Source organism: Rhinolophus hipposideros, assembly GCF_964194185.1.
Source record: "Rhinolophus hipposideros genome assembly, chromosome: 15".
In the NCBI taxonomy this organism is placed as follows: Eukaryota; Metazoa; Chordata; class Mammalia; order Chiroptera; family Rhinolophidae; genus Rhinolophus; species Rhinolophus hipposideros.
In genome coordinates, this window is record NC_138061.1 from 1,117,071 (window position 1) to 1,141,071 (window position 24,001).

Here is a 24,001-nt window from a genome sequence, read left to right on the forward strand (position 1 = left end):
TGGCCTCTGGGATTGCATGAGCCGATTTGTCTTAACAGTGGGTATTACCAGTGTTCCCAGAAACGCGCCACTCCTGGAGGACACCCTCGCCAGCCTGTTCCTGGCCCCAGTCCAGGCAGAGCTTCATTACCCCAGGGCCGTTCAGCTGCCTTAGGGTTCAGACGAGAGATATTTGGAGCCTGTAGGGGAAGGCCCAGACGGCCAGTGTCCCTGGAGGTTCTGGAGGAGGCTGCTAGCATCACCACTTCATCTGAAAGCTGTTTCCTATTTGGTGAGAATCCTGCAAAAATACGAAGTTGATCAATCTGCATTTTCTGCACACTAGGAAAAAACAGTGTGCACGTGGGCCGTTTCGATCGAGCCCACGTTCTCCACACGAAAGGGGGCGGCTGTCGTTTCCAGTTCCACAAAGAGCTGCTCTGATACCCTCTGATTACGGTTGCAAAAGTAAAGTGTAGGATGTCTGGCGTGGCCAAGTGAAGACAGCAGTCAATCCCGATGCTGTCTCGCCCCCAAGCACGGCACTGAGGGCTCCACGGCTCGTTTCTCTGAGGGACCCGAGTCAGGTGCGGGGGCCTTGCCTCCTGAGGCTCCTTCACCAGTTCCTGATGACCACAGCCAGGGAGAGCTCGAGGACACAGCTGTGGGAGGGTAGGGAGCAGGGGTGTGGGGCTCACAACCCCCAACAGCAACGTGGAATGGCCGGAGCCTGGAGACATGACGGCCTCCCCTCCAAGCAGAGTCCACGGTGACCCACCGGCCCCCCAACAGCTCCCAGGGCTGGCCCGGCTGCCACGGTGCCACAGATGTGAGCCCTCTCCTGGGCTTGAGCCGGCACCTGCAGGGAGGGGCTCAGGCGGGTGGGCTGTGTGTCCGTCAGTAATTGTCTATTTCTGTTCTCCTTTCAGTGGTGGCCCCTTCCCGTGTCCCTTACAGCTACGTGTCCACATGCCTGACGCTAAGGACAGTGCAGGCTGCGGCCACCACTGGACATGTAGCATCTTTGGAAGTCGTCGGGTGCTGCCCGGCCCTCTGCCTTGGCATTGGGACGTTAAAGGTTTCATTTCACCCCTCTGGGCCTTGGGGCGCAACTGCCTGAGCCAGTCTCCACCCCGTCAGCGCGTGCCCCTCCGCGGGAAGGCCCAGGTCACCCAGTGCGTGTCAGGCCATCTCTGACAGGCAACCTGGGGCGTGTGTGTGCGTGTGCAAACAGCGGGTGAGAATTTGACCACGTGAGTCCTGTCCATCCAAGGTCAAAGTGGGCAGGCGGGCTGTTTCTGACCTTGCCTCCACTACGTTCACTTGTGTGCAGCCCTGTCCCCCAGGCACCTGTCCCCTCACTGTCCCTGCTACCGAAGGCCCCTGGCCAGGATGGTTGCTGTTGGTGACCCTCCCTCTGAACCTTCCCACACTCGGACAGTGTCCCAGCAAGGTGGTGTCCACTCAGCTTGTTTAGCTCCCACAGAGACCCTCTCCCTGAGGGGGGCTCCTGCCTCTGGGGCTTCACGCCCAGCTTAGAACTCTGGCAGGCCACCGCACGTGGAACTCCTGGCTGAGGGTATGAAGGACACTGGCCAGACTGATGTACAAACAGGACTCTGAACCCACTGCACTGACCAGCCTGGGATGCCAGCCCCTCACCTGCGGTGACCAGCCTGCCCTCAGTCAGACTTGGCAGGAAGCCAGACCAGTGTCCCTCGCACCTGGAAGCCACACAGCAACCCGGTAACAATCAGCCCCGCACGGCCAGACTTGATCAGTAACTGACCGCTTCCCCCATTTCTGTCCCCGCTGCCAGCTCAGGACCCACCAGAGGAAGCCAGACGCTGCCCTGACCAATCTCGGTGTCCCCTGCTCCAGGCTTTCCGGCCCCCAGCCCCCAGGGGACACACCTGGAGCCCCCCTTTGCACTGTGAAGTCTCCCACTCCCCTGCCTGCCTTTGGTCTCTGCCAAACCCAGTGACGGGATGGGTGCCAAGCTCTGGGGCAGCAGCCCCTGCTGTCCTCACCTGGGGGGGGGTCTCTGTTTATTCCCCTCTCCCCTCTCCCACCCCTGCTCAGGCTTCTGTCAGGTTTCGTCTGTAGAGTTTTGTTGCTGGAGTGGCTCTCGGAGGACCAGGGTCTGCAGGGCTGGGGGCCTTGCGGCCACGTCCCCACTGCCACATGGCACGATGACGAGACGTGCACATAAGGAGACAACTTGAGCAGCCACTCAGCTTTCGCCTGCCCAGGTGTGAGAGTGGCCTGGGACAACAGGCGAGCTCGTCAGCATTTGGCGAGTCTCTGCTCTGGTCGGAGTTCTCCCCTCTCGAAGGGAGTGACGCCAGTTGCTCGCATGTTTGCGACTTTGTTTTTGAGACAAATCAATAGTGTAAGTAACTGTAGCGCAGTCTGCTCCACGGAGCTCCTCTCTGGGCCTCAGACACAGCTGTGCCTGTGCTCCACGGCCTTTCGTCCCCTGCGGCCCTATCCTGGAGCTTCTGTGCATCAGGGTGAGAAGCCGTCCAGGGGCCCGAGAGGACTGTCCCAGGATTGGGACCCTGACTGTCCTGGCAATGTGGGAGCCGTAACCGCCGGGAGTCTGCCTGACGCCCTGTCCCAACCCCTGCGTCTCAAGCTACAGGAAGGCTCCCTTCGGCTGAAGGGGGCTGGCCAGGCGGGGTCAGCGGTCATCCAGGGGCCGAGCTGAGGGCGAGAAGATGCGCCACACTGGCCTTGAGGGGGGGAACCGCCCTGCTCATGGGCTCCTGCCAGGTTCTGCCCAGGGCTTTCCACCACTCACCCCTGGGGGTCTGGGCGGTGCTCTCTCTCTCCGCTCATCACCCCACCTGGTTTTCTGGAACCGTCATCTCCCCTCATCCCCATGCTCAGAAGTGACAGCTCGCTCCGCTGGCCAGAAGTCGGAGCTACAGACACAGGCCACTGTCCTCAGTGGCTGGGACAGCTCGGCTGCTTCTGTTCCCTGGGGGCAAATGCTTGGCCAGCTTTGTTCTCTGTGAACCTGCAGTTATGTCCTGCTCCTGCTGCTGAGATCCAGGCACGGCACTCGTACCTGTCTGTTTTCCTCACCTGTTTCACGTAGGGCTAGTTCTCTATTTTGTATTTCCTGATTTTACTCTTCTTCAAAAATTGTATGGTCTTGTGGTAAGAACACTTAACACGAGATGTGTCCACCCTCTTGTGTGTTGAGTGCAGTATCGCTGACTGGTACAGTGTTGCACGGCAGAGCTCTAGGAGGGGAGGGTGGGTGTGGCTGTGTCCCCCCTGCCCCAGGGGCACTTTCGGGCCCTGACCTGCCTCCGTGGACCCCGGTTCCCTGTGCTCTCCAGCCCCTGAGCAGCGTCCGGCTGTGGCATTGTGTTCACTGGAGGTGAGCGCTCCTTCCTCACAGGTTCCCTCCACTCGTTGGACGGGGCCCGGGAGGTGTGTGTTGTACACGTGTGTGTGCACGTAGGTATGTGTGTGTGTGTCCCTGCGTGTGTGTGCACGCTCCTTGTGTGAAGACGTGCTTTCACGGCACAGCTATTCAAAAGCAAATTGAACTGGCAAAAGTGGTCTAGTTTTCTTGTCACCAGATGGAAATGTAAGCCCTGGCTCCAAATGGCGTTGGCAGCTCTGTCGTGGTCAGACCCATTTCACTTATTTCTAATCTGAGCCCGCAGGGGAGCGGGGAGGGAGGGAGAGGAAATCCATAGCTGAGATTGTAACTCCTCCAGCCCCGCCCTCCAGATGGACAGGACCCACTGTTGAAAGGAAACCAACAGAGAATAATACGGCCGTATTTTTCCAGGAAAGTTATTAAAATATTGGCATTTCGTCGATACAGGTTTGTCACGTGGCCCCCTGCACATGCTCTCGGTCAACGCGATTCTTCCAGACAGCACAGGCCTCCCATACTCTTCGTTCTGCAGGCTCTCCTAGAAGTCATCTCAAACTTCCAGGAGGCTTTTAAATTTTAAATCCCCAAACAAATGGCATGGCTTCCCCGCGGGCCACCTCCCAGGATGAGGCGGGTGGTGTGAGCCCAGCTGCACCCCGTGCAGGGATGTCATGCTCATCCCTCTGCTTTTAATCTTTTCAAATAATGTCTTAGATGTGACAGTTGGGAGCACTTGTCCCCTGTGTGTGTGTGTAACTGGTATCATCCCAGGAGAGCTGCCTGGACGGGGCTACAAGTGGCCACATGAAATGCAGAGCAGCCATCTGAGTACCAGATGAAAGGAGCCACCTGCGCGACAGGTCTGGGGCCAAAATGTGGGGTCGGGGGGCGCAGGTAAGGGTGTAGGAGGAGTGATGTCTGACGTATGTGTGCATGCATGTTCCCAGGCGTGCTCGAGCAGCCTTTCTTCAAGGTTAAACAAAACACTCCATCAAGAGAAATGCAAATGAGCCGTATTTCTAAGAAAAGGCAGAAGCAGCAAATCTTCAGGTTTCTAGTTAGAGCAGCATTTGTCAACCTCAGTGTCTGCTTTTCTCTGCGTCCCTTTAGCCTCGCAAGTTTTCTGGTGAGGCTGAGCATGAAGGCGGCAGCAAGACCCCCACTGACTGTCGCCCTGCCGTGCCTGCTCAGCTGGCCCTGCAGCAATTGTCTCAGAGGGTGCCGGAGGCTCTGGCCCCGAGGAAGGCCCATTGTTGGGCCTTAGAAGTTCCGGACTGCCCACAGCTTTGGGGACACTTCAGCAACAAACCCAACCAAGGCATCCTTCCCAGGGTTTTTCCTACCTCTCCTGAGGGCCCTCGGAGTGAAGGGCAGTGAACTGCAGTGCCCCTAACTGCTGGGTTGCTTTGTAATTTCACAGTCAAGGTGACAGCCCAGACAGCCTTTCTGAGACTCACGCCTGCTGCCCAGGCCTTCCAGAAAGCCAAGGCGCGAGGTGCCATCTCCCTTCGGTTCTGGTCAAGTCTGCTCGGTGTTCCTGCTGCTGTGCTCGGCAAGGCCCTTCTGCGGGTGAAGGGGCATCGCTGTCGTGAGGAAGGCCAGACACATGGCCGTCCTGGTGCCACTCAGTCCTCACCAACTCCACCTGCAGGGGACGAACGGGGTAGGAATGCCAAGCAGCTGCATCCCGGTTTGTCCAGGGCAGAATTCTCCATTCATCGTCCCCCACTCGTTGCATGGTTTAAAGTAGAATTCCCACAATGCCCCTGGCAGACCTGGTCAGCTTTGCCGAAGTCCTGGGAGCAGAGGAGGTGGCCGCCTCCCATCCTTGTAGCAGCTCCTGGGTGTGTGGGGTGGCGCGGGGGGCCTGTGTCTCCCAGAAGTAGCCCCACGCTGGAGCTGCAGGCGCCCGGCCTGCCTGGCCCTGGCAGGTGAAGCCTGCGTCCCTCACGGGTCCGACGCCCTCCAGCTCCCGTGTGGACCGGCATCGCCTGCCTGTACCCTGTGGGCCTCGGCCCACAGCCGCAGCCTCCACATCTGCTTGTGTGCTCTGGGGCTCTGCCGCGTACAGCTGTGACATGAAACAAGAGCCAACATTTAAGACCAAAGCAACGCAGGAGGGGCCTGTGCCACTGAGATGTGTGGCAGATGCTGGAGCGGCAGCAACAGGAAGAAGAATGTGAAGTGATGGCCTCTGGGAGGGCACAGGTGCCAGGTGCCAAGTCCTCAGGCTGCAGGGCCCCCAACACTCACACAGGCTGTCGCCGGCTCCCCCGGCGGGTTTGGTGTCCCCCAAGAGGCAGTAAGGACGATGTTAACCGTGTCAGGGAGACAAACGTGTTACTCGGAGTGAAACAGTGATTTGGGTTTACAGACAGAAACCTTTCATTGAGCAAATCGATGTGTGCGCAGAGAAGAGGCGGGCCTTGCTGGTGGAGGGAGCGGGTGGCAGTGGGCGGTGGGTTAGGCCCCGTGAACTTGGAGAGGAAGCCAGGGTGGGCATCAGCCCCCAGCGTGGCTGGGGGCTTGGCCAATACACCCGTAGAAGTTCAGTGCGGCTAGCAGCCCGCTGTGAGAGGAGGTCAGCGTTCAGTCGCTTACTCATGCTAGGACACGGTGGGCTTTAGAGCAACGGTTTCATTAATAGCAAAACACCTTCTCTCTCTCTCTTTTGAGCATGAAAATGAACCAGTTTTCAAAAATTCTGGACCGTGTCCAGATGGCTGAGCCCTCTGGTGTTTGTGGAAACCAGGACGGAGCTGCCGCCATGCGGGCTGCTCGCCCTCCCAGTGCATTCGTCCTGGCGGGGCTAACGTTGCCAATATCCATTTAGTTTAGAAAAATGAAATGTGCCTGACAAACTCCCTGTGCTAGAAGCCTATAAACAGCTTGAAACACATTGCAAACAGTCTTCAAAAGGCTTCACATTTTCAGCACAGAGCCTACCGCTAGAATCAAACAATATGAGCGATTAAATTTTGATACAAACAGACTGCACAGTTAGGCCCTGATCATGGGCTCTGGACCACAGTGTGGACGAGGGGCACTGGTCTCATCTGTCGGTGCATGTGGGCCACTTACACGTGCACAGCTCGTCATGCACACAGCCATCACGTGTGCAGTCACCTGTGGCGCAGGACGGAGCTGTGGGTCAGTGTGTCTTAGACCCTCTCCTTTCCAGCAGCATTATTGACATTCACAGCAAATGCATGTGAAATCGAACTGACTTTAAAAACAAAACTAAGTCACCTCATCCCAGGGCAAGGATGTGTTCAGTGGTGCTCACGGGACCGGAGGCCCTGGCCAGTTAGAGGAAGGGGCCCTTACTCCACTGTGGGCAACTGGAGAGCGAGCCTGCCCTGGGCGCGTGCGGGGCGGGGCGGGCCCACCGGCAGTGGTCAGCTGGCCGAGGGCTGCGTGGTGCTGGTGTGGCACAGGCCCGTCCACTCGTTCTGAGTGCTGTGGATGCAGCACTGGCTCATTGCAAAACGTTTCTGAACCAAATAGAGCTTGAGGAAAAGGATGGTTTTGATGTCAAATAATGCCCTCTGTGATCTCCGTCCCAGAGGTCTTTCTTCCGGTTTCTTATGTTTATCAAGAAGTAGGATGCAGATCAAAGTCCGGACGCGTGCAGAGACACCTCAGGCCCCTCTGACTTGTGTCAGCAGAGATAAGGTGCTCTGCCAGGCGCCCGCCCGCCACAGGGCACGGCCGACTTGCAAAGATAATCAGCACTTGACATCTAACAGAGCTAATGCCCGCCTTTCATTTGTGTTTTCCTTTGGCCGTAAACCTGAAGTGTGTGAGAAGAAGAGCTGTTGGCCGAGCAGAGATGTGGCCAGGGAGGGGAGGCTGTCATTTACAGAGTGACCTTTCCGCGGGGATAAAGTGTTCAGAGTGAGTACAGTCCAGGGAACTAAGGAGTGAACGTGAATCGAATCAGATGATTTAAAGAGCTGATTTTTAGGTGACCACTTTAAACTGTTGGCATTTGAGCTTTTAAACAGACAATATATTATTGGTGAATAGATCTGATAGGGACAAAGGGAAACGGGGAGTTTATTTTGACAAGCTCTGCAATAGTACGAGCTAGGTGCATAGCTCCTGGGTCAGTGGCGGTGTTTGGGGGCACACAGCGTGCGAGTGTCACAGCAGCTGAGGTGCTGGGCAGCAGTCCTGGTGCTCGGATGACGGGCAAGGCCTTGACTACTTGGCCGGCAGAGACAAGACAAAGGGGAAGCGATCTGCGTTACTTCTATGCACTCGTGACGTCACGAATGACGGAAGCCAAGAGCCTATAGGGAGCCTGGTCAGAAAGGACGGAGGTCTCGGCAGGAGTGGGTGGGAGCCCCGTTTCCAGGGCTGCTGGCAGTGGGAGGCCCTCCTCCTGTGGCTGACGTCCTGGCTGTCCTGCAGTAACGAACGGACATGGGCCGCTGTTTTCAGGATGTTACGTGTATTAATTCCTTTGCCCTTCCCCACCTCTAGGCCCACAGGGCATGGGCAGTTACCGCTGCTGTTTAGTAGAGAAAGAAACAGAGGTGCAGAGAGGCTAAGGGACTTGTGCAACGTCACACAGCTGGTGGGAGGCAGAGCTGGACATCGTACTGACCCAAGAGGCCTGCCTGTCCTGTGCCGCCACCACCTGAAGGGCTGCAGGAGGTAAGAGGGGCCATCGGCAGAGTCAGGCTGGTGTGTGGAGAGGTTTTACACAATTCAGGTTAGAAGCACGGTGACTCCTTAACAGGGTTTAAACTTGGTGGTCAATATCCAGTCTCTCCCACCAGCAGGGATGGGGAAGATTAGACACAGGTGGTCCATGCACCTCGAGGGGGAGACTGAGCAGAGAACGGCCTCCTTGTGACGGAGCCTCTGGCTGTCACAGCCTGTACGCGCTCCGGCCCAGACAAGCTGCCCTCACTGTTACTGTCGCTGGTGCAGACTCTGAGTTTACTCTTAATCCTCCCAGCCGCCCTGGCACCCGGAGCAGTCCCCTTGGCACGCGTCTCTGGGTGGCCAGCTCCTGGTCGGGTGTCCCTGCCGTCCAGGTGGGCACGTGATTCCCGGAGAGGCATCGCTGCTGACGGGTCTGAGCAGCTGCACCTGTTCCTCTATAGTGGTCTGTCTGTCTTTTCTCTTTGGTAGCGGAGCTGACATGGCTGTCCCTGACCCTTCACCATTTTCGTGCATGCCACCTCCCGGGGTCCTGTTGCTCCCAACAGGCCGCAGCTGCGTCTTTGCAGGCCAGCTCCCCTCGGCCTGCTGGAGCCCGCTTAGCCGTGCACATGTGTGTGGATGGCCAGAGGACACAGGAATGTGCCCAATTGCTCATAGTCTGCCTAGTATGAGGCTGTTTCACCCATGTTTTGCTTGTACTTTTATTATTTTTATAATCATCTTGTTCCCTGCCCGTCCCATGGAATGCAGGTCACGAGTGGTTGCTTTCCGCCAGAGACGCCTTGCGAGTCACTGCACCCCCTCTGGGGTCCAACTGCCTGGGTTGGGTCCTCTTCACCACCCACTTACTGTGTGACCTGGAGAGAGTGAATTAGCATGTCCAGCTCTATGAGCTGGTCCATCAACGTCCCCACTTTACAGATGAGGAAACTGAGGCACAGTTGGAGTAGGTAGGAAAGTGCCTGACACACCGAGTGGTGCTGACCGTCAGTGGTGCTGACCGTCAGTGGTCTCATCACTCAATCACCCAGCGTTCGTTCCGGGAGCATGCCTGCCTTTCCCAGTCCCCACGTGTGTGCATGCAGCTGCACACTCCTGACTGTGTCCGACTGCCGTCTCTGTTGCTTTTGGAAATTTCAAGTGCTGAGGACATTGGAGGAGCCGTGCGAGGCACGTGGCTGTGCCTGGTGCTAGGGAGGCCTCAGGAGCAGGTGTGCTCGGAGCTCCGCCTGCCCTCGTCTGGAGAGCAGGCCCAAGGACGATTGCCTGTCCCTTCAGAAAAGCGGGAAACCTCCTTCGGAAATCTCAAGAATATTCAGGATTTCACCCCCACCACCCTTGGGGAGCCCCTTGGTATCTAGGGCACTTTCTGTGCTAAAGGGCTGAGCTCTACATTCAGGTGGGGCCGTGGCTGCAGTGTGCAGAAATGACCAGGTGGCCCTGGCGGTCCCAGGGCCCTGGAGCCCAGGGAGCAAGGTGGAGGGAGGCTCTAGGGAACAGCCCCCGCAGCCCTCGGGTCCCCTGCCCTACTGCCACTCCCGCCACCTGCCAGCCACTGCTCACTGTGCGTTCTCTCGCGGTCAGCCTGGAGGAGCCCTGGCTTCGGATCGACTGCTCTTTACCAGCTTTTCAAACCCGAGGAGAAGAGCCACGTGTTCTGGGTGGAGGGCAAGGCCGGTTGTCATGGCGCCGGCTCCTGCAGCCTGCAGCTGCCCACTGCCTCGGCCCTGGGAGTCCCTGTACCACTGACCCCCTTTCCCACCACAATGCTCGCTTTCTGAGGGGCTGCTTAGGGGCCATTAGCATAATCAGAACTGAAGCCCTTGGGCAGCTCAGCCCTTTGACATGAGTAAATTGATTGGAGGAGGCTGTACCTCAGCTCCAGAGTCATTGAACCCACCAGCCAGCCCGGCCCGAGAACGTTCTCCCTGGGCTCCCACCCCTCTTCTCCTGGGTGCCTCCAGCCGAGGCCGGGCTGGTGAGCAAAGCCACGCTCAGAAGTAAAGCTGAGAAGAAACGGCGCCCCAAGGGGGGGTGGGGGGAGGAGAGAGACTCTTGCAACCCGACCTTGCCTGGCAGCAGGACCCCTAAAACTGCCTCAGTTTCCTGAGCCGAGAAGAGACTTCCAGGGCCCGAGGGCTCCGTGACCTACTGTACACCGAGTGCCAGGCGCAGGGCCTCTCCCTTCATTCCTGGGTGGACGCTCCATAAACAGGTGCTCCCCTGCGCCCCTCCAGGCTGGGGAGCCCCGAGAGAGGGGTGGGAGGCAGCCCTCCTCAGATGGCGGCTCCAGGTCCTGCCACGCGGGGCCTCAGGATGCCTGTCCCAGTTCAGCAGGAGGCAGGCCGGCTCTCGGCACAGGTTCCAAGTTGGTGATGTCCTGCTTCCTCCTTCGCTTTACTCTCCCAGCTTCCTCCTGCCAGGTCTGAGTTCAGAGGTCAAGAGCGCAGGCCTTGGGGTCAGACAGGCGGGATACACCCAGGGTCACAGTGCACCGCCCCTCTTCCTGTGGTTCCGTCTTCTGCGGTCCCTCCTCACTGTCCTCGAGCAGCCGCTTTAATGTCCATCACCTCCTCTGCTAGGTGGCTGCCCTCTGGGGGGCGATTCAGCGCCACCCCCGGGAGCAGCCCCCCAGAACCCTGACCTGGGCCAGCTGATCCGCTGCCCAGTGGCCGCCAGCGCTCGCCCAGGTCCGGCCCCCACCCCGCCCTGCCGTGGCACAGGGAGTGTCCTCTCCTGTCACCTGCCCACCTTTGGTGGGCACCTGGTACCCAGCACCTGCTCCAGGAGGGTGGATGGAAGACAACTGACGTGGGGCACACAGGAGGACGCGTCAGAGCCGGTCGGTGGAGCGTCTCGGTGTCCTCCCAGGTTCTCACTAGTGTTTCACGTTTCAGCACACGGAAGGCCTTTTGTCCCTTCCTCTAGCTCCTGGGGACGGCATGACCCTGGAGACGTGTCCCCGGGCTGTTCCCCCAGCTCAGTTCTCCGTGGCCACGGTCTGTCTGCCAAACACCACCTGCCAGGCCCAGCGCTGAGCTCGGGGCAGGAAGATCCCCCCCCCCGGCAGTGCCCGCGTGTGCCCCATCTAGATTTAGCCCGGAAAGTGGGTTTGCCCGGAAACCTCGAGGTGTTGCCTCCGGGAGGAGGCCCGAGGAGTCGCAGCACAGGTATTAGCTCCACGGTTAAGGAAGGCGTGGCAGCTGGAAGCGTGTTCTGCACTGCAGAGCTGGGTGGGTGGATCGGCCCTGTCGGCCTGGCCCTCAGCTCCTCACCTGTCCTGGGCTGACACACGGGAGACCTCTGAGGGTTCTGTGAGCATCTGGGAGGTGGCACAGGTGAGGGGCATGGACCTGGCCCCAAACAAGTGATAGCTAAAAACACCCCGGTCCGTCAAGCGTCTATCGCCTCTTTATTGTAGCGTCTCAGAGGTGACTGTCATGGTGGAAAACGGAGAGACACAGATCCATGTGTGCAACTGTTTGAAATAAGTGGCTGAAACCAGAGGTAACTGAGTCCGGGGCTCGTGCTGCCTGCGTCTCTCAGCCAATAGACCAACACAGGAGTTGGGCCACAGAATAAGCGTTTATTATCAGGGCACCGGTGGTCTGAGAAGGCAGCGGGTTAACACCCAAAAACTGCCGTAACATTCTCAGACCAGCCTGGGGTACCTAAGGGGAAATCTGGGCGTTCCTCCAGAGGCTATGTGAGCGTTCCGGGGTCTGCATGGAGGCTTCCCTGTGGCCACATGGTTCTCTGGTGGAGGCAGCCACTCAGGGACAATGATGGGAGGAGCCTGGCTGCGATTGTGATCAATGAGCCTAAGGGTATCAATCATAAGTTTCAGTGTAATTTTTTAAAACAGGGAACTGGGTGGACAGGGGACATTTGGAGCTCAAGCCGCAGTGGGATGATCTATTGTTAGGCTGTAGGTAGGTCAGGAAAGGTGAGGTGGGGGCGTGGAGAGGGCTATACTGGGGGGATCCCAACTGGAGCCTGCTTCAGAGCTTCTCTAAGGCCTGGGGACCCATGACCCGGAGGAAACCACGTAGCAGGTGTGTCCCGAGTGGTATGGAGATGGCAGAAGGAGGAGGGATCAGAAGGAGGCCGAGGGGGACACTCAAAGGCCTCTCCTTTCATGCCAGTGCGGGGCCATCTGGCCACAAGTGTCCCCGGGTGCTGTGGCCTGAGCAGTATGTGCTGCTGGTTGTTCCCCCAGACACTGTCCCCGGCCCCACAGTGTCTCAGGGAGCAAGCCTCCCTCTCAAAGGGAGACACCTGAGATGGGCAGGGCTGCGTCCACATGTCCGGCCACACGGCTTTCTCTCACCCTTGGCCAGGGTCCTCCCAGCCTCCAGGCTTCAGGCCCACCCATGGCGACCACCTGAGAAGGTGCAGTGGACACCGAAACTCACCAGAGACCCAGTCTGCAGGCGTGTGGATGCCAGAGTATGTGTGTGTTTGTGAATGATTGTGTGTGTGTGTGTGTGTGCTCCTGCCGATGTGAAGCAGATCAGGGAGGACGGCCTCCCACTTTCTCCTTTGTGTGCAGGCAGTTGGGGGCGCAGGCCTTGTGGTCCCGGGAGGTGAGGGAGCAGTTCGCCCGCCCTCTGGTCACCCCTTGTGAGCTGTGGCGCCCTGGCTCAGGGGCCTGGGCGGGATGAGGGCCAGGCCAGCATCCCCTTTGTGGGGAGGGCGGTGGTGGAGGCCGCCTGCCCCGGAGCTCCCCAGGTCCCCCTTGCTGGGGACACCCAGCGCCTTCTCCATTTAGCTTGTATGTGGCTTTAGTTTCCATGGAAACCCTGTAGCAGGAAACATAGACCCACGAAGGTTTTTAACTCGTTATTTTAAAGAGCCTTGCTCCCCCTTCCTGCCCCGTTCAGAGGGCTGTTTCCATGGAAACTGGAATAGAGACTGTCAGCAGGAGAGGAAGCCAAATCTGGCTCTTTCCCCTTGTGTGCCCGAGCACAGGGCGGGGGGCCCAGAACTTTCTCAGCTCTCAAATATCTTTCTGCATTATTGATAGAAAAGCCCCTTAACAGTGAAAGCCAGGGGAGATCAGGCGAGGGGTCTGGTGCCCCAGGCTGACCTTTGCCTTTGCCCTCACTTCCTGTGCACTTCCTGGGCACAGCTTCGTTTTAATTTCAATGGTCTGGCTGCCTTCTTGGTTCACATTTAAATATAAAAGCATCAACTGGCTTTGGAAAAAGCAGTTAAGCTTCTTTTATTTCTGCTCAAAGACTTCAGAGGCGAAGGGCATAGCCATCATCTTCATCTTCCTCCCTGGAAGGCCTCAGGTACCCCGGGGTGCAGGAGGGGGTGCAGGAGGAGGTGCAGGAGGGGGTGCAGGAGGGGGTGCAGGAGGGGGTGCAGGAGGGGGTGCAGGAGGGGGTGCAGGAGGGGGTGCAGGAGGAGGTGCAGGAGGGGGTGCAGGAGGGGGTGCAGGAGGGGGTGCAGGAGGAGGTGCAGGAGGGGGTGCAGGAGGGGGTGCAGGAGGGGGTGCAGTTGGCTGAGGCCTGGCAGGCCTGTTCCCCACTGTCTCCAGCCGCGTGAGCAGAGTCCCTCCCGCCCAAGGTCAGGCCAGGGCCCTGTCCTGCTCCCTGCTGCCCTCTGTCCGCCCACCTTCACCCAAAGTGTCTGCTCCTGTTACATTCTTGGATCCCCATACCCCCCTCCCCTGCTCCTGGCACAGCCCCCTGCCCCCTGACAGCTCCCCGAGTGACCGCCCTCAGCTGGGTTCTAGGTACCTGGTCTACACAGACCCGCAGGTGGGGACGCCAGTGTCATCTTGGCCTCCTGGCCCCCTCACTGCGGCTCCCCCTGCTCCCCTCAATGCCGCCTCACCAGGACCCCTCACAAGTCCTCCTTCCAGGACTGCCACCCACTGTCCCCTGGAGCCCCTTCCTCCAGACTGCACTTCACAGCCCCAGAGGCTGCCTGGGATCACACAGCCGCCCCCGCCTCCTCCCCAGGCGTGGCGCCTGCCCCCTTCTCTCTCCATCTGCCGCTCAGGCCCCCCACACCCAGCCCCCCAGAGCCAGCCTCTGGGAGGCCGCACAGCAGCAAATGCGCACTGTTTTCATATGCGCTGATTTAGCATGTTTTCTGACAGATGCCATGGGACACTGATGACAGTGGCAGCCAGGTGACCTTCCCATTGTGCAGTCACCAGCGGGGGCCCAGACAGTGCCCCCCTCAGCAGCACCACCCGTCAAGCTGCAGAAGAGGCGCCCAGTGGGTACCCGGGGCCCCTGGAGCTTGTTTGCACCTCCATCTTCTCAGCGTCCCACCTGTTTGTGCACCTGTTTTACAGCCGCGCTGTCGCACTGAACAAACACGGGCTTGGGTTGTCCTTGCAGCAGGGTAGACCTCTACACAATTTGGGGAAGAATTCAGTTTTATGTTTTTCTTTTCTTTTCCTTAAAATTGTGATGTATTTTTCCTATTGCTGCCATAACAAATTACCACACACCTAGTGGTTAAAATAACACAAACTTTTGTTCTGGCTTGTGGTGGGGGGGCAGGCTGGTTCCCTCTGGGGGGGGGGGAATCTGGGTCAAAACCTCGCCTCTTCCGGCTTCCAGAAGTGGCTGTGTCGTCAGCTCGCGGCCCCTGCCTTTGCCCCCAAAGCCAGCAGTGTGTTCCTTCCCCGTCTGTCTTCTCGCCTCCTTCTTCTGACCTGGCTCTCCGGCCTCCCTCTTGTAAGGACCCCTGTGAGGACATCAGGCCATCCAGGAACCTAGGATGACGCGCCCAACTCGAGGTCTTTCACTTCGTCACAAAGGGACGTTTGCCATCTGAGGTGCCATCTTCGCAGGTCTGGGACCAGGATGTGGGCTTCTGGGGGCCATTATTCTTTCTACCATACATGGCATGCCTCTATTATTTTTCTTTCATGTGTCTCAGTAAAGTTTTCATAATTTCCTTACACATAGATCTCTCAATTGGTACAGAAACAATCCTGGCTAAAAGGTATATTTTCTGCCCCGATAATGAAAGGTATTGGGATTCCCCCCACAATGATTATTGCTACCATAGACAGAAATATTGATTTATTTACATGGTCACCTTTTCAACAACTTTAAGGACTCTTATGAATTCTCATAGTTTTTTGTCTTTCTTGAATCTTCTGGACACAATCATTGTATCAACAAATCATGATAGTTTTAACTTCTGTGCAGTAACTAGAGTCTATACTTCTAGGATATTCTACGGTATGCTGACACAGGGTGCCTGGGTTTTCTTTTGGGTTTTGATTGCCGCACTTTTAATTTCCTGGTGAGAGTCACTTCTGTGGATGGTGCTTCCTTGCGCCAAGGTCGGGTGGGACAGTGGGCAGTGTCTTGAGGGACACGGGCTCAGGGCCGGGGTCTGCGTGATCTCCCCACACTCCCCTCAGTGTCCATCTCCGTGGGGTCCGACTCAGACCGCTCTCTGGGCTGAGGAACAGACAGCATTGTCCTGTCACCTCTCACAGCTCTCCCCTGATGGGTCTGTCCCTCGCGCACACCCTGGCTCTGCAGAGGTGTCCAGTGCTCCAGGGAGGGGCAGTGTCCCCTCAGTCAGCACGTCGTGAGCAGGCGATTGTCATAGCCGCATCTCTAGGTGACGGGACGTATAATGTCTACATCTGTATCAGGGAAGACAAATGAAGCCAACGGCGAAATGGTCTGGAGACCAGTACCAGCTCTTCTGCTCACGAGTGGACTCCCTTCTTGGGGAGAGTCAGCGCGGCATAAGTGATGGGTCACTGCTGTCCCTTCTGTGAGTGCGGCACTGCCCTCCCACCTTCCTCTCGTGTCGCTCGGGTTCCAGAATCTCTTAACATCTGCTGCACATCCCAAGCGAGAACCAGGCAGGGGAGGACGAGCCTGGGGACAGGGCTCAGGAATGGAGTGCGTGGGGCCACTGCCTGTACTTGTCAGTGAGGTGTCAGTGGGACAGTTGAGGTGTGTGTAGACCACACAGATGTCGTGACAAAGGAACAGCACCTACGCGGGGTTTAACACACAGCTGTCCTGTGCGCCCGTACTGATGGGTTGTGAGGACCACACTCCAGGCGCACAGGCTCAGGCAGGGTGTTAGCACAGCATGTGGGACATGGGAGCTACCTCGGAGCCCAGGGTGACCACGTCACCTGGCCTGGCAGCAGCAGGTCCCAATCAACAAGCTGTTGTGGGCTCAAATAACCCTCCCTGCCCCGAGGGAGGCTGAGGTGGAGTCAGCCACACGGGTGGGGGGGAAGCTGGAGGCTTCTCCCAACAGCGGAAAGGACATCGCAGCTGGAAACTCTAGGAAAACCAACAATGACTTGGAGATTCATGGCTGAGACCATCTACAACATGGCAACAATGTGAGCTGCTGGTAGCCTGAAGAAGGGGACTCGTCTGTCCCTGAGGCCAGGACCACGCTCGCTCGGCGTGGACGTGCTGACCCCGAGTGGGAGGAGGAAAGCGTGACCCCCTCCTGGGCTGTGCAGAGAGGAATAGTCCATCGTTGTAAATGGCAAATGCTCTTGACTCATCTTCAGGCTTTAGTTGGGTGACAGACAAGGGGAGACCCCGGAGCGGGCAGTTGCTAGGTGCTCCATCAACATTTGTTGGATGAGTGAGGGAGTAAGTGAATGAATGAAATCTCACTCAGTTTTGCCTGGCGTGTGCCTCAGGGTCACCACTGGCCCTGAGCAGGACTGGCAGGCCTGCAGCTGAGCCCGCTTCCCGGCTCACGTCTCCGTCTTTATCGACCAGTCTCCATGGGAACCTACGTTTTCTCTCTGACTCTGTTCGGCACCCGCTTATCACGTGGCCCTTAGAGCTTGTCATTTCACTTCACAGCTGCCAGCGGGAGCTGACTCCTCTGTCCTCCGTCCAGGCTCCCCGTCCACTGGGGTGGGGGTGACCCAAACCACCTCTGGACCCAGTGCTCTGCCCACATGGCATCCTTGTCCTGCCTGTGGGGCTTCCTGCGTGACACCCCGTGGAGACGGCTGGGCCGCTGATGGAGTCCAGCTCCGTGGCCCCGTGGCCTTCACGGCCTGTTGCAGTCTAGCCCTGCTTTCCCCTGAGAAGCACAAAGCCTGCCTCAGTCGGTGCCCAGACAGTTGTGGCCAAGTGCTTCGTGGGCACAATAGTCTTTTACCAGTCACCCCCCATCCCCAAAGCCTGGCAGGGGACGTCAGTTCCCCAAAGTGTACACAGGGACAAGAGCTCCAAGGAGGACAGGCTGCCCAGGGCCGGCCGGGGCAAGGCGGGCCTGGCACTCACTCCGTGTCTGGCTGGCAGGCCCTGGCTCACTCTCAGGCCAGCCCAGGGTCCCCACCTTTTCCAAGGTCAGTCGGCTTCTGAAGGTGCTTAAAGCCACATGACCCACTGGTGGGGAGCTGATGGGCCGGGGCGCCCCCTTGGGTGTCTACTGAGCGCCAGCCCTGAGAGCTTATGGGACAGTCCCCTGGGCTAGCAGAGTGGGTAGAGAAGAACCAGGGTGCAGGCAGGTGGCGAGCACCCCAGCTCCCAGCCCTGGTCAGCAGGCGCCCAGAGCGTTCTCTCCCAGGACGCTGCCCGCAGACTCCGCCTGGCACGCTTAGATAGAAGTGTTTTTCTTCTGGGAGTCAGTACATTTTCCCTGATTTCCCCAAACATTGCCAGTCTGTTTTCTTAAAGTACAAACATATACAGTATGTTCATCATTTAAAATATCATTTTCTTAATGGTTGAAAGTGCTCTCTACTGTTTCTTCCGAACTGTGAACAATTAGAGAACAGCACATTTCATTTTAGAAATAAGCACTGTTAGTGATCTTCATAAACAAACGCCAGAGGGTGGGATAATTAAATTAAGGGAATCTACCGGCTTCTTTGAAGATCGCTGACAATCCACTGTGACTGTGATGCTGTCATTTGTCATGTCAGAGCCGCTGGTGGAGCCACGTTCACTGAGGCAGGCGCCCGCAAACGCACCTGCGTTTCCCATTCCTGCCGATCGCTGACTACACGCACTTCCTCTGTTTTTGTTTTCTGTGAAAATACAACTGCACGTTGCATTTGTTAAATTAGGGCGCCCTGGCAGATGCGGAGCCCATGGACAATGAGGGGAAGGCCCCGACTTATGCTCGGCACCCTCCATGCTTCAGGCATCGGTGCTGTGCTCTGAAGAAGGGCTTGGGCAGGCGTGCTGGGGTACAGGAGGCCGGAGTCAGCAGGTGGGAGGGCTGGTGGTCATGCTTCCTCCTACCTCTCCTGGCCCATGGCTAAGACCCAGGCTCATGATGGAAGGATCCCAGGTGCTCAGGTGCGTGGACAATGTCTGCCCAATTCCGGGGGGGGGGGGCGGGGAGAGGAAGCTTCTGGCATAAGAGCATCGAATTAAAAATTAGTAACTGAAAGACAACAAGACAATCTCTGAACATGGGGAAGTCAACACACTTGTCAGTAATCACAGCTCAAAGAGGAAATTTCAAAGGAAACTAAAAAGGAAAAGAGGTGCATAAAAACAAAACCACAACAAAACTTGTGGGATGCCACTCAGTGCTGAGAGTGAAATTCATAGCACTAAATACTTACATTAGATCAAAGAAAGGTCTCCAATTAACATCTTGATTTCCTAACTCTAGAAACTAGAAAAAGAAGAGCAAAATAAGCCCAAACAAGCAGGACAAAGAAATAGTAAAGAGCAGAAATCAATGATATTAAAAATAAGAAAACAGTGGAGAGAAGGAACGACACAAAAATTGGTTCTTGAAAAAAATCAAGAAATTGATAAATCTCTAGGAAGACTGATAAAAATAAGAAGAGAAAAGACACAAATCACCAGGAATGAAACAAGGATTATCTACATCATTAAAAAAGATAATGAGGGAATATTACAAACAACTGTAGGGTCATAGATTTGACAACTTAGAAGAAATGGACCAATTCCTCAAAAAATCACACACGACCAAAGTTCAACCAAGATGAAATAGGCAATCTGAATATCCCTATAATTATTCAAGAAATTGAATTTGTGATTAATACTCCCCCAAAATAAAATCTCCAGGTTCTGATGGATTCACTGGATAATTCCACCCACTGTCTAATTTTATACAATTCCTTCCAGAAAATAGAAGGGGAGGGAACACTTCTCAACTCATTGAAGCCAGTAGTGCCATGATACCAAAACCAGACAGATAGTGCCAAAAGCAAAAAAAAAGAGAGAGCAAAAACTACAGACCAATCTCTCCTATCAACTTCGATGCAAAATTTGTCATCCAAATATTAGCAAACTAAATCCAGCAATGTATGAAAAGAATCATACGTTACAAATGAGTCGGATTTGCTGTAGGGGTGCAAGCCTGGGCCACCATTTAAAGTCAGTTGATGTAATCTACCCTATCAACAAGCCAAAGAAGAAAAGCAAGGGCCCCATCAATGAGTGCAGAGAAATCATTCTAGAAAATCCACTCTCAGTCATGATCAAAGCTCTCAGCAAGTTAGGGACCAAGGGGAATGACCTCAGTTTGATAAAGGTCACCTGTAAAGCCCTAGAGCCAAACCCGCAGTCGATGGTGAGATGCTGAATGCTTTCCCCTAAAATCAGGACCAGGTGAGGACGTTCTCCTCCACCATTTTTATTCAACACAGCACTGGAAATTCTAGCCACACCCAGAGGGCAAAGAATAAAATAAAATGAAACGAAATGAAATGAAAAGCGAAAAGCATAGGTATTGGAAACAAAGAAACAGAACTGCCTCTGTTTGCAGATGACATGATTGTAGAAGATTCTAGGGGATCTACAAAAAACATCTTAGAATTAACCAGTGAGTTCATGAAGGTCAATGGACACAAGATCAACAGACAAAAAAAAAAAAAAAAATCACATTTCTACATCTGAAGCCCAAAATGAAGAGGACAGACCATCGTGAAAGCTCCCCACAAAACTAAATATGTAGGTGGGCACCTAACACATGTGCCAGATCTGAACGCTGACAGTTACAACACGCTGACGGAAGCATCGAGGAAGCCTAAATACACGGGGAGGTGCCATGCTCACGAGAAGAGAGGCTCAGTACAGAAAGACTTGTCAATTCTTCCCAAACTGATCCATAGGTTTCGTAGGATTCCTATCAAAATCCAAGAAAGGACTTTCTGTAGACACAAGCAAGCTTATTACAAAATTTATATGGACATGCACAGGCTGTCAAGTAGCTGAAACAATTTTAAAAGAGAATAAGGTGGAAGAATCAGTGGAGCCGCCTTCTGGACCTACTATGTGGCTACAGTGATCAAACAGTGTGCTGGTGACACAGGGACAGGCACGGGTCAGTGCAACAGGACAGAGAAGCCACAAGTAGACCCACAAAAATATGCCCAAGCGACTGTCCAATTTTATAATTTTAATTTTTTATTGAGGTGTAAGTGACATGCTTTGGTTGGTGGTTTCCTTTGCTATGGATAAGCTTGGGTCTGATGTGGTCCCCTTGTTTAGTTTTCCTTTGTGCCCCCAGCTGAATCTTGAATAAAGGTGCAAAAGCAGTTTTGAATAAAGGTGCAAAAACAGAGGAAGGATAACATTTTCAACAAATGGTGCTCCACAGGCAAAAAACGTACCTCCATTGAAGTCTCATGCCTTTATACAAACAGTGATGCAAAGTGGGTTGCATACTTAAATATAAAACAGAGCAATGAAAACTTAAACAAGAAACATAGGCGAAAATCTCCAGAAGCATCTAGGGCTCGCAAAGGTTTCCAGACTTGACAACAAAAGCGTAACCTACAGAAGGACAAATGGGTATATTGGACCCAATCAAAATTAAAAACTTGTGTCCTGTGAAAGCCGATGTGCAAAGGAGGAAAGACAAGCTGTCAGCAGGTGAAAATGTTTGTAAACTCCATGTGCTCAAAGGACGGGTATCTACAATAGACACATCTCAAAATTCAACGGTAAAAGACAAACGATCTTAATGGAAGATGGCAGAAGACGTATCACCAAGGGGGACATATGATGGCAGGGGGCATGAATGCGTGTCCCTCGTCATTGGTCAGGAGGGAAATGAAAAGAAGCCACACCCTGGAAGATGGCTGAAGTAAGAACGGTGAGGACACCCAGCGCTGGCGACAGGCTGGGAGCAGGAGGGGTGTGGCCTCTCGCGAGAACCGTCGGCCGTTTCTTACAACTAACTGCACATGCATTAGCATGACCTGGGGCCTCTGCCAGGAGGTAAAAACCTGTACCTGCAGGTCTGTAGGAACTCTATTCGCAGTAGCGGGAACTGGAGTCCCCCAGGTGTCCTGCAAAGATGGCCGCTGAAACATCGATGTGTGCAGTGCACATATGTGGTGTGTGTCTCTGTGCGCGCTGGTGTCTGTCTGGTGTTTCTGCCCACCCCCCGTGCTCTGAATCCACAGCAGCTAATGCAGAGAGTTGGCCCCACGTTGGGAGGGACACACCCAGAGGGGTGAGTGTGACTACAAGCAAATTCCTGACACCAAACAGAGGTGCAGAAGGACAGACAGATTCTGTTTGCTGGCAGCCTGTCGTCACCGGCATTTACTAGCCTGTCACCTGTGCCAGGAATAAGTGGTGGGCCGCAGGCTGTGGGACGCAGGCCTGCTTAATGGGGGGTGGGGGGCGGGCGGAGTGGCTGTGAGCATTGCCCATTGGCTTCTCCCGAGCGTTACACTTTTAGGAAAAGTGTAATTGTATTATTTCTAGAATTGGCAGCGTGAATGTGGAAGGCAGGGTGTGCTTTAACATTTTGTGCTGCATTTCAGGCATATTTTTTCCAGTAATAACTTTCAATTTGACAGTTCACTTATCTGCGATTATTAGCTGTGATTTTGACCCATCTCAACAGTGACAAACTGTCGTAAGGGGAGATGTGTGTTCTCTGCCTTGCAGATGGGGCAAAATTCCAGGCATATTTCCCAGTAATGTCTGGCCCCAGCCAGTGTCGCCACGGAATGAGACGCCTGTGGTAACGTGAGGGTGTCGTGCCCTAATCAGGGTTATGTCACCGTGGCTGGGTGCCATGTGCAGCATTGTTTGGAGATGGAAGGGGGCCCAGTCTGAGGTGTTTCCTGCTTCGGACGAGTCAGCTAAGCAAGCTATTATAGCGCCATGTAAATGGACAGTGAGTGCTTTTGGGAATCAGACCTTCTGGCTGCTTCTGAAACTCATTTGCATAATTTGGAGCTGCCGTTTGGAGGCCTGTGGTTTTGCACCCGCATTGCTCTATGCAGACGGGCTCCTGAGATGACCGCTTGCCCACCCAGCCAGCCGGTCCAGGGCTGAGGAAGAGCTGCCAGCAGAGACCCAGGTCCACACAGGGGCCTTGGGGACAGGTAGGGCCCCACCTCGGCGTGCAGCTGGCTGGCTGAACGGGGCCCCCCGCACGCCCCCCTCTTCATTCTGCTTCTATGACGGGCATCTCCTGCGCTCAGCCCATTGGATGTTTCGAATGGCCAGGCCCTAGCCGTTCCATGGAGCCCGTTTTGCTGATGGAGAAGCAATGCCCAGGTTAACGAGGGTCCTCAAGGTCATGGGAGAGTGGTGGGCGGCTGTGTAAGAGCCGGGCCCACGTGGTGACCCCGGACGGCTGCGAGCTCCACCAGCCAGACCCGGTAGCCGACCACCAGCTCCGATGGTGCCGCTCGGCGCTGGGCCTGTCGTGCCGGCTGCCACACCCGTCCTTCTCTTTGGAGGAGGTGAGGATGGCGCAGGCTCAGCTCTGGCTGGGGGACACCGTTCATCACCGGTGGCCCACACGTCCTTCCTGTATTTCACTCTCCTGTTTCCTGACTGGATTGGTTTCGGGCCCAGGACGTGGCTGACTCCTGACAAGCCCAGGTGACTGGCAGTGGCACTCGCCCTTATAACCCTAAAACCAGGGAACCTCACTGGGCCCAGAATGACTCCAGTGAAAAACGCTTATGACACCTTATGGGAATAATTCATAAAAGTTCTAAAAACTTCCTCTTGGTGCTCGCTAAGCTTTCCATTTTGTGTGACGGGACAAAAAATGACCTTTGTTGTGCAACAACCACCCTCTGTCACCTGCCTGAGGGACAGACAACGTGTAGCCCCACCTGCAAAGACAAACTCTCAGCTCCTAAGCTGTTTCCTCCTCGGCTTCATTGACCTGGTGGCCAAGGACAGTTTGGTTAGAAAGGCATAGGCTCAGTGGCTGTGAGCCCCGTGTCTGTGGGGAAATCCATCAAATGCATAACGGACAGTAAGAAAAGCAGCCGCATTTGCGAGGGCCAAGCCCTCGGCTGGGGTTTAGGGCGGCCCCCACCCCCGGTATGGTGGTCACCAGCACAGGGTCTCACACCCCCCTGCTGGCCGTGCAGCTGACCTTCCCAACCTTACACTTCACTTACGTTACTTTGTAAGACAAAAATTAACAGTGGCTTGAGAAGTTGAAAATCTATAAAGGACAGGGAAGGAATAGAAAATGTTGGGAAAGGATTACCTCAATAAAACCACCAGGCTCCCTCCTCCCCAACAAACCTTCCAATGGAAGGATTCTGGATTATCCCAGTGGGGCCGATGTCATCACCAGCGTTCTTATCAGGAAACTATGATGATGGACAGAGGTCAGAGAGAAAGGGTTGAGAAGGGGGAGGAACAGAGACAGCGAGAGACACAGACGCAGAGACCTGGCTGTCACGTGGTCCTGGCTGGAGGTGACCAGGACGCAGAGACCTGGCTGATGTTGGTGAAGGGATCCTTTGGGAGCCCCGAGGGGAAGGTCAGGACTGATTTAGGATGAGTGTTTACCCGCATCCTCGTGCTGACCTGTGAAGCAGGCGTCTCTGCTGCTGTGCTCCAATTAGAACCTAATGAAAAAGCCGTGGAGTTGAGAGAGTGGGCAGTGCTCAGGTCCCCAAAGTGCGCCCTGAGTTCCCAACACGTGAGCTGATTTTACGAAGCAGTTGTGTTTGTTAGGTTTAATCCATATCCCTAAGAAGGT

At 55.5% G+C, this 24,001-nt stretch overlaps 1 protein-coding gene and 1 long non-coding RNA gene across 3 annotated transcripts in view; both read left to right on the plus strand.

The window, feature by feature from the left end:
* Window positions 1-24,001, plus strand: part of TCERG1L (transcription elongation regulator 1 like) — a 411,473-nt gene that overhangs the window by 69,639 nt on the left and 317,833 nt on the right. The window lies entirely within an intron of this gene.
* Window positions 13,061-14,992, plus strand: LOC308508398. Its single transcript, XR_013995020.1, has 3 exons — window positions 13,061-13,353; window positions 14,169-14,290; window positions 14,763-14,992. It is a non-coding gene; the product is annotated as an uncharacterized lncRNA (long non-coding RNA).